We start from the raw sequence: 11,279 nt of genomic DNA, 5'->3' as shown, positions 1-11,279 counted from the left end.
CACACGAGTTGTTTGGTTTCCCAGTGCATGTACAAGTTATGTTTATGCTATACTGTAGTCTATTAAGTGTGCAATAGCATTATGTCTAAAAAAAGTACATATCTTAATTTGAAAGTAGACTTTAAGAATGCTACCCATCATCTGAGCCTTCAGCAAGCTGTAATCTTTTTGCAATAGTAACATCAAAGATCACTGATCACAGATCATGTAACAAGTATAATAGTGAAAAAGTTTGAAATATTGTGAGACTTACCAAAACATGACATAGAGACACGAAGTGAGCAAATGCTGTTGGAAAAATGGCACCACCAGTAGAGCTGCTTGACACAGGGTTGCCACAAACCTTCAATTTGTAAAAAAAAAAAAAAAAAAAAAAAAAAAAAAAAAAGCATTATCTGCAAGGTACAATAAAGTGAAGTGCAATAAAGTGAGGTATGCCTATACATCCTGCCTCAAAGCAGAAATCCTATTTAGATCACCTTTAATTTCTCTCTATGATATATCAATAGTTTTCTATTCTAATAGGGTTCTTACATTTTTTATTACACTTATTATTAGGTATATGATGTTTTGATGATAATGTAGATGGCATATTTTTTAGTTTTTAATTTTATAACTTTTCAGACACAGAAAAATGTTAGTGGAATTTTTTAATGTTTGGTCTCTTATCTGGCAACTCTTCTAAAAACTAACTGATATTCTAATAAGTTATCTGTAGATGGTTTTGGATTTTCTGTATCCTTAATTATATCAACTATGGAAAGTGACAGTATGATTTCTTCCTTTCTTAGCCTTATATTTCTGATTTCTTTTTCCTGCCTTACTGCTAATGCCATTTAATACTTTTACTAATAGGTTGAATAGAAAAGGTAAGAGTTGGCATTCTTATTTTGTTCCTAATCTTACAGTGGACGTTCTCCACATTTCACTATAAATAGGATGGTGGCTCTAAAGTTTTTTGTAGTTTCCCTTTGCTATGAGTTTTTAATCATACATAATTATTGAATTTTATCAAATGCTTTATCTGACTATACTGATATGATCATATACATTTTCTCCTTTATTTTATGGATGTGGTGCATGACATTTATTGATATTTGAATGTTAACTCACCTTGCATTTCTGGAGTAAAACAACTTGGTAGGAATTCACACACACACACACACACACACACACACACACACACACACATTCACTCACTCACACACTCTACATTTGATTGTCTAACATTTTGTGTATGATTTTTGCTTCTGTATACATAAGGGAGATGGGCCTATTTTCTTTTCTCATAATTGTCCTTTTAATTAGTGAATAGTATATAGAGGGTAGAGATTTAAAAGACCTTTTAAAAGGTCTTCTTCTTCTGTGATATAATACAATACAGTATTACTCCATTTTTTAAAAATGACCTTTTTCATTTTCAAATAATTTCAAATCTGCAGAAAAGATACAAACAGAGTTCCCTTTACCTCTCTCCCAGTTTTTCCTATTGCTAACATCTTATACTACCATAGTATATTTTTCAAAATTAAAAAGCCAACATTTATACATTACTATTAACTAAACTTAAGACTTTTTTTGGATTTCACCAGTTTTCCTGTTAATGACCTTTTTCTGTTCTAGGACCCAATCCAGTATATCACATTCCACTTAGTTAGTTGTCATGTCTCCTTAGTCTTCTCTGGTCTATGACAGTTCCTCATTCCTTCCTTGTTTTTCATGATTTTGACAGTCTTGAGGAATATTTGTCTGATATTTTGTAGAATTGTTCTCAGTCTGGGTTTGGCTGATGTTTTTCTCATGATTCGACTGGAGTTATAGGTTTTGACAAAGAATACCGCAGAAGCGAAGTAACCGTCTCATCACATCATAACAGAGAGTATGTAGTGTCTCCGTGACATCACTGGTGATGTGAAACATCATCACTTGCATAACATGGTGTTTGCTTGGTTTCTCCACTGTAAAGTTACTTTTTCTCCCATTTTATACTGTCTCTGGAATTCAATCATTAAGGCCAGCCCAGGACTGGACTTAAGGGGAAGATTAAGCTTCACCTCCACCTCCTTGGGGAGGAGATGGATGCCGGGGGGGGGCGGGGGGGAGGTTACCTACATATGGAATTCTTCTGTTGGCAAGATTTGTCTTCTCCCTCCCTCCTATTATTTATTTATTTATACACTCATTTATTTACTCCATTATGTTTTAATATGGATTCTTTATAATCTATATACATAATTACAACCTTAAAAACCTCTGGTTCCCCCACTGACATATAAACTTTTTGAGGAAAGGCTCTGTTTCTTTTTTATTTTTGTACACTCTATGCGTTTAGCATAGTCCCCTAATTTATAGTGGACTTCCAGTAATTATTTTTTAATGGATATCTTTCCACTTCAACTGAAAAGTACCCTTTCCTTATATAATAGCATTCTAAATCCAAAATAAAAGTAGATTTTAAAATAAGTAAAAGTAAACTCATGCATGATCACCCTGTAATAAGTATGTAAAAAAGCACAGGGTACTGCAGAAATAACTTAACCATTTGAGTTGGATGTGTCTCCAAAAAATATTGAAGCCACATTTGGAAAGAAATTACAGTATTTGATAAGCCAAGGATATGACCTGCTGTGTGCTTTCTCTTTTTTGTTCAGATCACCAAAGGAGATTAAGACCCCGTTTTCTCCCTTCTCTGGAAAATTATCATCTGATGCAGTCACTCAGATAACAACAGAGAGTCCAGGAAAAACCATGTTTTCATCTGAGATTTTTGTTAATGCTGAAGATCGTGGACATGATATTCCAGACCTCAGTACACAGAAGTTGGGCAAAGTTCCTGTCAAGTTTGCTTCATCATCTTCAGTCCAACAGATTACTGTTCTTCATGGCACAGATGGTAAGAGAATTTTAGGTCACATTACCAACTTTTGTGTGTCATTAACTAAGAAATTTCTTGATTGGGTCTTTCTAGTTAGAAAACCTAATTTTAATTTTAAGCATTAGGTTGTACATGATTAAAACATCTTTTATTTACATAGCTATGAAGAGAATATAATTTATTATGTTTTTACTTCAATTTCTAGTGAAGTTAACAACCTATGTGAAACTCATGCTACTTGTGGCTGACGTATTTTCAACTCATAATACTTGTCATAAGAATGCAAGTAGTTCATGAAAACATAAAAACTATAGAGGTTCAATTTTAGGGAGGTAGATAACTATTTGGCATTGTTTCTTTTACTATTGTTTTGCATGATACAGTGAACAGATAGCAAACACAATACCAGTCTATTTCTTGCTCAAGAAACGTTGAGCAGGGACCCAGGTTGACTGTGACTCTGCTTTCTTTAAAACATGGAACCTTGGATTCATCATCATAGTCAACTGGAAGGGACGAAAAGCATGGAGGAGCACATGTTGGGAGGCTTTTATGGGCTAGGCCTAGGTGTGGCCCACATCACTTTCCACTGACTAGGAATAGTTTAGCTGTGCTTTCCAGGATGAAGAAGAAATGAGTTTTGGTGAACAGCTAGCAATTTCTACCATAAGGTCTACATTTAGAGTGTTCCTATGCTATCATGACAGTGATATTTTTATAGTGCTTATACTATATAACATTCAAAATTATAGCAAGTTATTTTCTTTTTCAGACCAGTAACTGGAAAGTTAAGTTCCCATTCTACCTCCAAATGAGGGTGGGAACTTTCAATTACTAATTTTAAAGTATTCAACAGTTTGTACAAATCTATTCAAAATATATTTTAAGTTTTCCTACTTGTGCAAAAAGTTTACCTGTCTGTAGGTATAAATGGAATATGCCTAAATGTATAAAGAAAATTGCTTAGTTCCACATGTAAATTGCACTGAATTTAATTTGAATAAATACATTTATATGTTGAAATGGTTATATTTCTTTTCTTTTTTTTTTTTTTACTTTTATTTATTTTATTTTTGGCTGTGTTGGGTCTTCATCGCTGCGTGCAGCCTTTCTCTAGTTGCGGCGAGCGGGGGCTACTCTTCGTTGCGGTGCACGGGCTTCTCATTGCGGTGGCTTCTCTTGTGGTGGAGCACGGGCTCTAGGCGCGTGGGCTTCGGTGCATGGGCTCAGTAGTTGTGGCTCGCGGGCTCTAGAGCGCAGGCTCAGTAGTTGTGGCACATGGGCTTAGTTGCTCCGCGGCATGGGGGATCTTCCCGGACCAGGGCTGGCACCCGTGTCCCCTGCATTGGCAGGCGGATTCTTAACCACTGCGCTATCAGGGAAACCCGAGATGGTTATATATCTTATACATTTTTATTGTGATATAAAATTATGCCCCCCAAATGTATAGTCTAATCAATATCACACAGAACACCTTTAATGTGTCAGTTACCTATTGCCACCGTGATACTGTATAAGAACCTCGAAAATCTCAGTGCTTCGTAACAACAGACATTTGCTTTCCTCACTCATGGGCTTATGAGTCAGTTGGAGTTTGGCATCAGGATGCAAAAACGGTTTGGGTCTGTTCCACATGCCTTGTACTGAAACCCAGGCTACTCTGGGTATGCTGTTTTCATGTTGGTGGCAGAGCACAGGAGAGGAAATCCAACTGTGAAAGTGTATTTTATACCTCTTCTGACATCAAATGGATCGGTCTACATAGAGCCCACAGTTCACGGTCTTACCTTTACATACAGGTACTTGGTAGAAAAGACTCCTTTAAAAGAGAAATATTATTTGGTTTAATAATAAAAGATTTTTAACTCTGTGGATTCAGAAGTAAAATTTTAAAAATATTTTAAAAGTATACAGAATAGCATGTTGAATTTATGACTATGTGTCCACTGCTCTGAATTAACAAATTAAGAGTAATATGCTATATGTTTATATTTAGTTCCATTTGCAAGTTTTTTGAAGGAATAAAGTTTATGGTTGGACTTTCTTCTTTACCCTTCTGCAGTCCTTTCTTTCTCTCCCAGGAACAACCATTATTTGCTGAATAGTCGCTTCTTCCCCCAGAGATAGGCAGTCCAAAGTAACTTTAAGACTTCTGCATCCAAACAGAAAGTTGTTGAGAATTTCAAAAAGCCACTTATCTTGCCTCTGAATTCTCCATCTCCACATGGTAGCCATTCTTGCCCTGGGTCCATTGTAATTCTGCCCAATTGTTGTTGTCCATTTTCTGCAAACTTTGAACTAAATGGTAAATTTAACCATCACCACCAAGCTTTATATACACTGGTGGAGGAAGAAAACTACTAAGTCAATATTCTAACAATAATGACTACAGCAACGTCCAAAGAGAAGTAGAGGCTACAGCCTATTTTTCCTGTTATTTAAATTCTTCCAGCCTCTATACATTTCTTCATTCTCCTTGAATTCAGCCAGGTTCTCATTGGCTGGGGCTTTGCCTGATAGGTTGGTACAAGTATTCCTAAGTAGTCTAAGGCTTTGCTAGCCCTGCATAGGTTTAAGGTCATTTTTTGTTAATTTCTATGACCAGGCTTGGTAAAGTGGTCCCCTAGGTGTAAGCCATACTCCTACTGACTTTCTTCTTTTAAGGTAACCTTATTTCTCCCTGATAGTTAAGGTCAATTGTAGTTTTAGTCAACACTATGGCATCCTATTCCCTGTATTGTTTCAGTGACATAAAGAATGTAAAATGACTAGATGGCTCCTGTCTCCCGGTAGAAGTGCCCCTCCCTTATTTCTAAGATCTTCCATCAAACAAAGCAGAGTCACAGAGATAGAAAGCAAAAGATTTTAAAGGCTTCTGCCTTTGTTCCTAAATATATGCATTCTGTCTGTAGGATAGGCAAGTGCCATATGTGGTTCTGAGCACATGCCGTATTTGGCAAGCTAGCATTCCAGCCTCAGAAAGTGATGCCTCCCAGCTTGTGCCATGACAGTTATCAGTAAATTGTTCACTCGCTTTTTTGTTTTTGAGTTTACCATAGCTGTGGGTGATCAGGCTTGTGAGGAGAACAGTGACTCCCTTTAGGCATCAGCCTGTTGTCTCATTTCCTTCACTATGAAGTCAGTTCCTTGGTTGGAAGCAGGGTACTAGTAATATGGATTCCATGTCAAATCATCAGAATGATGGAGTGGTCAAGGATGGTAACACAATTCTAAGTAATATAAAAGTTGTTATTGCGTCCAGAATGAAGGAGATCTCATTCTACTCTGGGACTATCAGACTCTGTCTAGAGTATTTTGATTTTTATAAACTAGACATGGGCAACTAGGAGTCCATCTAGAGGTGATTACAGGATGCAAGAGAAGACCATGGTCCATAAGGATAAACTGAAGAAGCTGTTGTGTTTAATCAGGAGAAGTGGTAGCTATCTACAAAATTCTATTTGAATGAGCAGTACAACCCCATGAATACTGAGGAGTAACCTAAACAAGAATTTTATAGGACTCATGTGATGGCAATACTAATCCTTTGTGTAGGCATAGAAAAGGAGAGTAGACTAAAAGGAGGGATGGGATATTTCTGAATGGGAAAATTGAATATTTAAAGATGTCATTTATTCCCAAATGAATTTAAACTCTAATGTAATTCTACTCAAAATTCTAATGGAATTGTTCTTTTGAACTTGTTTAATTGATCTTAAGTTTTTTCCGGAAGACTAATAAAGAAAATACTGGAAAAGAAGAGTAATGGGGAGGATAAATTTTAGCAGCAGCCGGTGGAGTGTTTTAATGGGATGCCTGGAAGTTGCAGACATTATTCTCACCCTTGACCTATGGGCCCAGACTTAGTCATATGTCCATACATGTCTGCAAGGGAGATTGGGAAATACAGTGTACAGATGAGCAGTATGTACCCAGCTAAATATCAAAATGCTGTTACAGAGAGAGAGAGAGTTTCTACCACATCATGAAAGAAAAACAAGTGTATAGAAAAAGATTTCAGGGACTTCCCTGGTGGCGCAGTGGTTAAGAATCCACCTGCCAGTGCAGGGGACACGGGTTCGAGCCCTGGTCCGGGAAGATCCCACATGCCGCAGAGCAACTAAGCCCGTGTGCCACAACTACTGAGCCTGTGCTCTAGAGCCTGCGAGCCACAACTACTGAGCCCATGCTCCACAACTACTGAAGCCTGCGTGCCTAGAGCCTGTGCTCCACAACAAGAGAAGCCACTGCAGTGAGAAGAGTGAGAAGCTCGCGCACCACAACGAACAGTAGCCCCCCCACACCGCAACTAGAGAAAGCCCGCGTGCAGCAATGAAGACCCAATGAAGCAAAAAAATAAGAAGAAGAAGAAAAAGATTTCATCTTCTATAATAATCAAATTACTACCATGTCACAGACATTTTAGAAAGAATTTTAGCAGTTAGTATTTAAAAAAAAGAAACTTTATAAATGACATAATTTTTCACTCTGAAATCAGAAAACTTATGTGAAATGGGGCAGCAGGGGAGAATGGGTATGCTATAAACAGGAAGTCTTTATTACAGAATTCTTTATTATTGAAAATTTAATCCAGCCTAAATTTTTAACATTATGAGAAGGGTTAAATACACTTAATGTGTAGTAGAATGATAAAAAATGTGACGATAGGAAATAAAATGAATATTTTATTATCAATGTAAAGTAGAAAAACTGAATTCCACATTATACATACTATACACAACTATGTAAACAAATAAGAAATACAGAGGAAAGACCTGTAGAAATACATTAAAATATTAATAATAGTTATCTTTGAGTGGTAAGACTTTGTCTTTTTTATTTCTGTGTATTTTTTTAATATTGAGAAGTTATACTTTTTTAATGGGAAACTTATTTTGAAAATCTGCCACATAGAAGAGAATTAGATTTACTTTCTATGACTCTGGAGGGAGAACCTTCAAAGATCAGTAGTAGGGGTTAACAACGACCAGGTTTGGGTTCAATATAAGATAAAGTGTTTCTTAGTTAGAGCCATCTAAATATGGAATAGATTGCTAGGAAGTCGTCTTCTCAATGAATCCTACCCTTACCACTCTATTTAAACTGCATCCTGCTGCAATTTCCCAAATACTTCTAATCTTCCTCAGCATTTTCTAATTTTTGGGGGGGGAGTGGCTGTTTTGGGTCTTTGTTGCTGCACACGGGCTTTCCCTAGCTGTGGTGAGTAGGGGCTACTCTTCGTTGTGGTGCATGGGTTTCTTATTGTGGTGGCTTCTCCTGTTGCAGAGCGTGGGCTCTAGGCGCACAGGCTTCAGTAGTTGCAGCACGAGGGCTCAGTACTCGCAGCACAAGGGCCCTAGAGCACGTGGGCTTCAGTAGTTGCGGCACATGGGCTCAGTAGTTGTGGCGCTCGGGCTCTAGGGCGGGCGGGCTTTGGTAGTTGTGGCACGCAGGCTCAGTAGTTGTGGTGCACAGGCTTAGTTGCTCCACAGCATGTGAGATCTTCCCAGACCAGGTATCGAACCCCTGTCCCCTGCATTGGCAGGCAGATTCTTAACCCACTGCACCACCAGGGAAGTCCCAGTATTTTCTAATTTTTTATGTCACTAATAATTTATAAAAATACTAGATGATTTACTTATTTAGTATGCTAATTGTTTACTGTCTATCTCCCTCTTCTAGAATGCTAGTTTACTGATACATTCCAAGAATCTTGACCACTGCTTGGCACATTAAAGGTGCTTAATATTTGTTCAGTTAATTAATAAATGTTTTCTTATTAATTATTCTGATCTTTATGTCCTTAGGCCAGCCTTTACTGTTGCCATATAAGCCTTCTGGTAGTACAAAGATGTACTATGTTCCCCAATTAAGACAAATTCCTTCATCTCTGGATTCCAAGTCAGACACCACCATTGAGAGCTCACACTCAGGTATTATGCAGAAATTATTCAAAATTTTATTTTTTGAAATTTTATTTGTGGATTGGCTGTTTAATTCTGGATGACATATGAAAGCTCAGTGCTCTTTAATCTTTAAGTGAAACATGGAGATTTTCATGACACAGGCTCTGGTTCAGATAGGTGAGTTATTTGGTCAGATGTATTGTGTACACTCAAACATTTGATAAATATTTGAAGAAAATTGTATGAACAGTTACTTGTTTGGGTTAGTGGACTCCATCTAGGACAAAGGTTTCCAAGTTTTCTCTGTTCACAGTCACCTTAGTGTTTGGGTGATTTCTTTTCTCATCATCGTGGGGATATAAATCATCAGCAGCATATAAATACATGAAGTATTTTTTCAGACACTAAGCTATTATGTTATTAGGGTATAAAAATACTTAGCGTTTTGATCTTACAGCTTAATAAGCAAAAATATTTTTCGTTTTGTGTTTGAAAGAAAACATTTTACTTTGTTCAGAAATATGCATAATTACTTGCTAACGAGATATGTGTGGCTATTAGGGCACAGTTTCTCAAACCTTGAGATGAGATTGGACACAACCACCCTCATTTATTGCTTTTGTTACAGAAACCGTCAAAAATCCAACTCTGCAGAGATACAGACAGCAGCATTGAAAGGAATGTAGCAGTATCTAATGTTGAAACTTTAAACTATCTTTAGCGATTAGTTTTTGTCCTGTACACCAGATATTACATATCACTCTTTCTCTAGAATTTTAAAATATCCCACAACATCCCTGTGAGATCACCACAATAGAACTGCAGATTTAGAAAATGAATAGCATCCTGTGGAGGAACTGAATAAATATTTTCTGTGGAAAATTATAAGGATACAGAGTTGGTATGGTGCGGGGTTTTGATTGTTGGGATAACATATTGATTGGTCCACAGGAGTTGACTTGGTTCAGTTTAGATATAAATTGTTCATGATTTGTCAATAGACATCTTTATAGGTGTAGAAATTAAAAAGAAAGTAGTTGTCCCTGGTCTTACGCAGATTTTCTGTTAATTTTAAGAGGACCCAACTAGTATCTAATGGTAACTGAGTTAAAGCCCCGATATAATTGCTCCTGATTTCCCACTGTGATGCCACTGAAAAAAAGAACCACAAAATGCTCATATGTTAGGATTGATTATGAAGCCTATAACCAGGAACTGGAAGAAATTTTCACTACCTGCATGGCTATGATTTTAAAAACTCACTTAGTGGCTACGAGACATAAAACAAGCTTACTTAATTGATTGTAGGTAGGAAAATCTTTTATCTCAGTCTCACTTTCAGCCCCCTAGTTCAGAAGACAGAATGTACCAATAGAAGTCTAATCAGGTGTTCCAGTATTTTTTGAGGCCTCCTGTGTACTTCTATTCATTTACATCCTAACTCTTCCCTTTGGAGACATTAACTTTGAGAAAAATTGGACAGTAGTGGGAAGAGGAAATGACTCAGGGATGGTACACTGTATCCTGAGAAATACTGTCCGTATAAATAAAGTACTGAATGCATCAGTTAGACAAGAAGAGATCTGTTGGCTATATATACTTGAGGTTGTCATTTATCATGTTCTGCATCTATTCTGAGAGTGAGGGAGTTGACAGTAGAAAATAATAGTTTCTTAGACCAGTAGAGCTGATCTAGATGAAAGCCTAGGAATTGTTCTGATAGATAGTGTCTATTAGTATGTTGTGATTCTATAGATACTAGAAAGATCCAACTAGAGTTTGGGGCCAAGGGCAAGTCATAAACCATTGCAGATATTTGGACCAAATAATTTCTCCTCAGTTGAGAATGAGTAAACAATTGAACTCATAAAATTCTTTTAGAGACAAAAACAAAGGGACTTCCCTGGTGGCGCAGTGGTTAAGAATCCGCCTGCCAATACAGAGGACACGGGTTCCAGCCCTGGTCCGGGAAGATCCCACATGCCACAGAGCAACTAAGCCTGTGCGCCACAACTACTGAGCCTGCGCTTTAGAGCCTGCGAGCCACGACTACTGAAGCCCGCATGCCTAGAGCCCGTGCTCCACAACAAGAGAAGCCACTGCAATGAGAAGCCCGCGCACTGCAACGAAATGTAGCCCCCGCTCGCCGCAACTAGAGGAAGCCCGTGCACAGCACCGAAGACCCTACACAGGCAAAAATAAAAATAAATAAATTAAAAACAAAACAAAAACAAAAAAACAAGGCAAAGGTAACCTCGCAAAGAAAGAGATAGATGTTAGAGATTTACTCATTAGGTCAAGTAACACTCTGAAGTAGTAACAGGATTTCATTTATATCTGACAGTAAGTTCTGTGAAGATAGGTACTATGTCTTTTTTTTTGTAAGCCATTTTATACCTCATACCAATATATAATATAGATGTTATTTTTATATTCATTTAAAGACATTTAAATATTTTGTGTACTAGTACTGTCAATAGGAGCAAAAAGCCATGGGG

At 37.3% G+C, this 11,279-nt stretch overlaps 1 long non-coding RNA gene across 1 annotated transcript; it reads left to right on the top strand.

Annotated features, from left to right (window-relative positions):
* The first annotated feature begins 2,756 nt into the window (after positions 1–2,756).
* LOC309621701 lies at positions 2,757–10,359 on the top strand. Its single transcript, XR_014240193.1, has 2 exons — positions 2,757–2,893; positions 8,683–10,359. It is a non-coding gene; the product is annotated as an uncharacterized lncRNA (long non-coding RNA).
* Positions 10,360–11,279: the final 920 nt, after the last annotated feature.

The sequence above is a fragment of the Balaenoptera borealis genome, assembly GCF_965194805.1.
Source record: "Balaenoptera borealis genome assembly, contig: HAP1_SCAFFOLD_902, whole genome shotgun sequence".
In the NCBI taxonomy this organism is placed as follows: domain Eukaryota; kingdom Metazoa; phylum Chordata; class Mammalia; order Artiodactyla; family Balaenopteridae; genus Balaenoptera; species Balaenoptera borealis.
The sequence above is the reverse complement of the archived record's forward strand: the minus strand, read 5'-3'. Positions and strand labels throughout refer to the sequence as shown.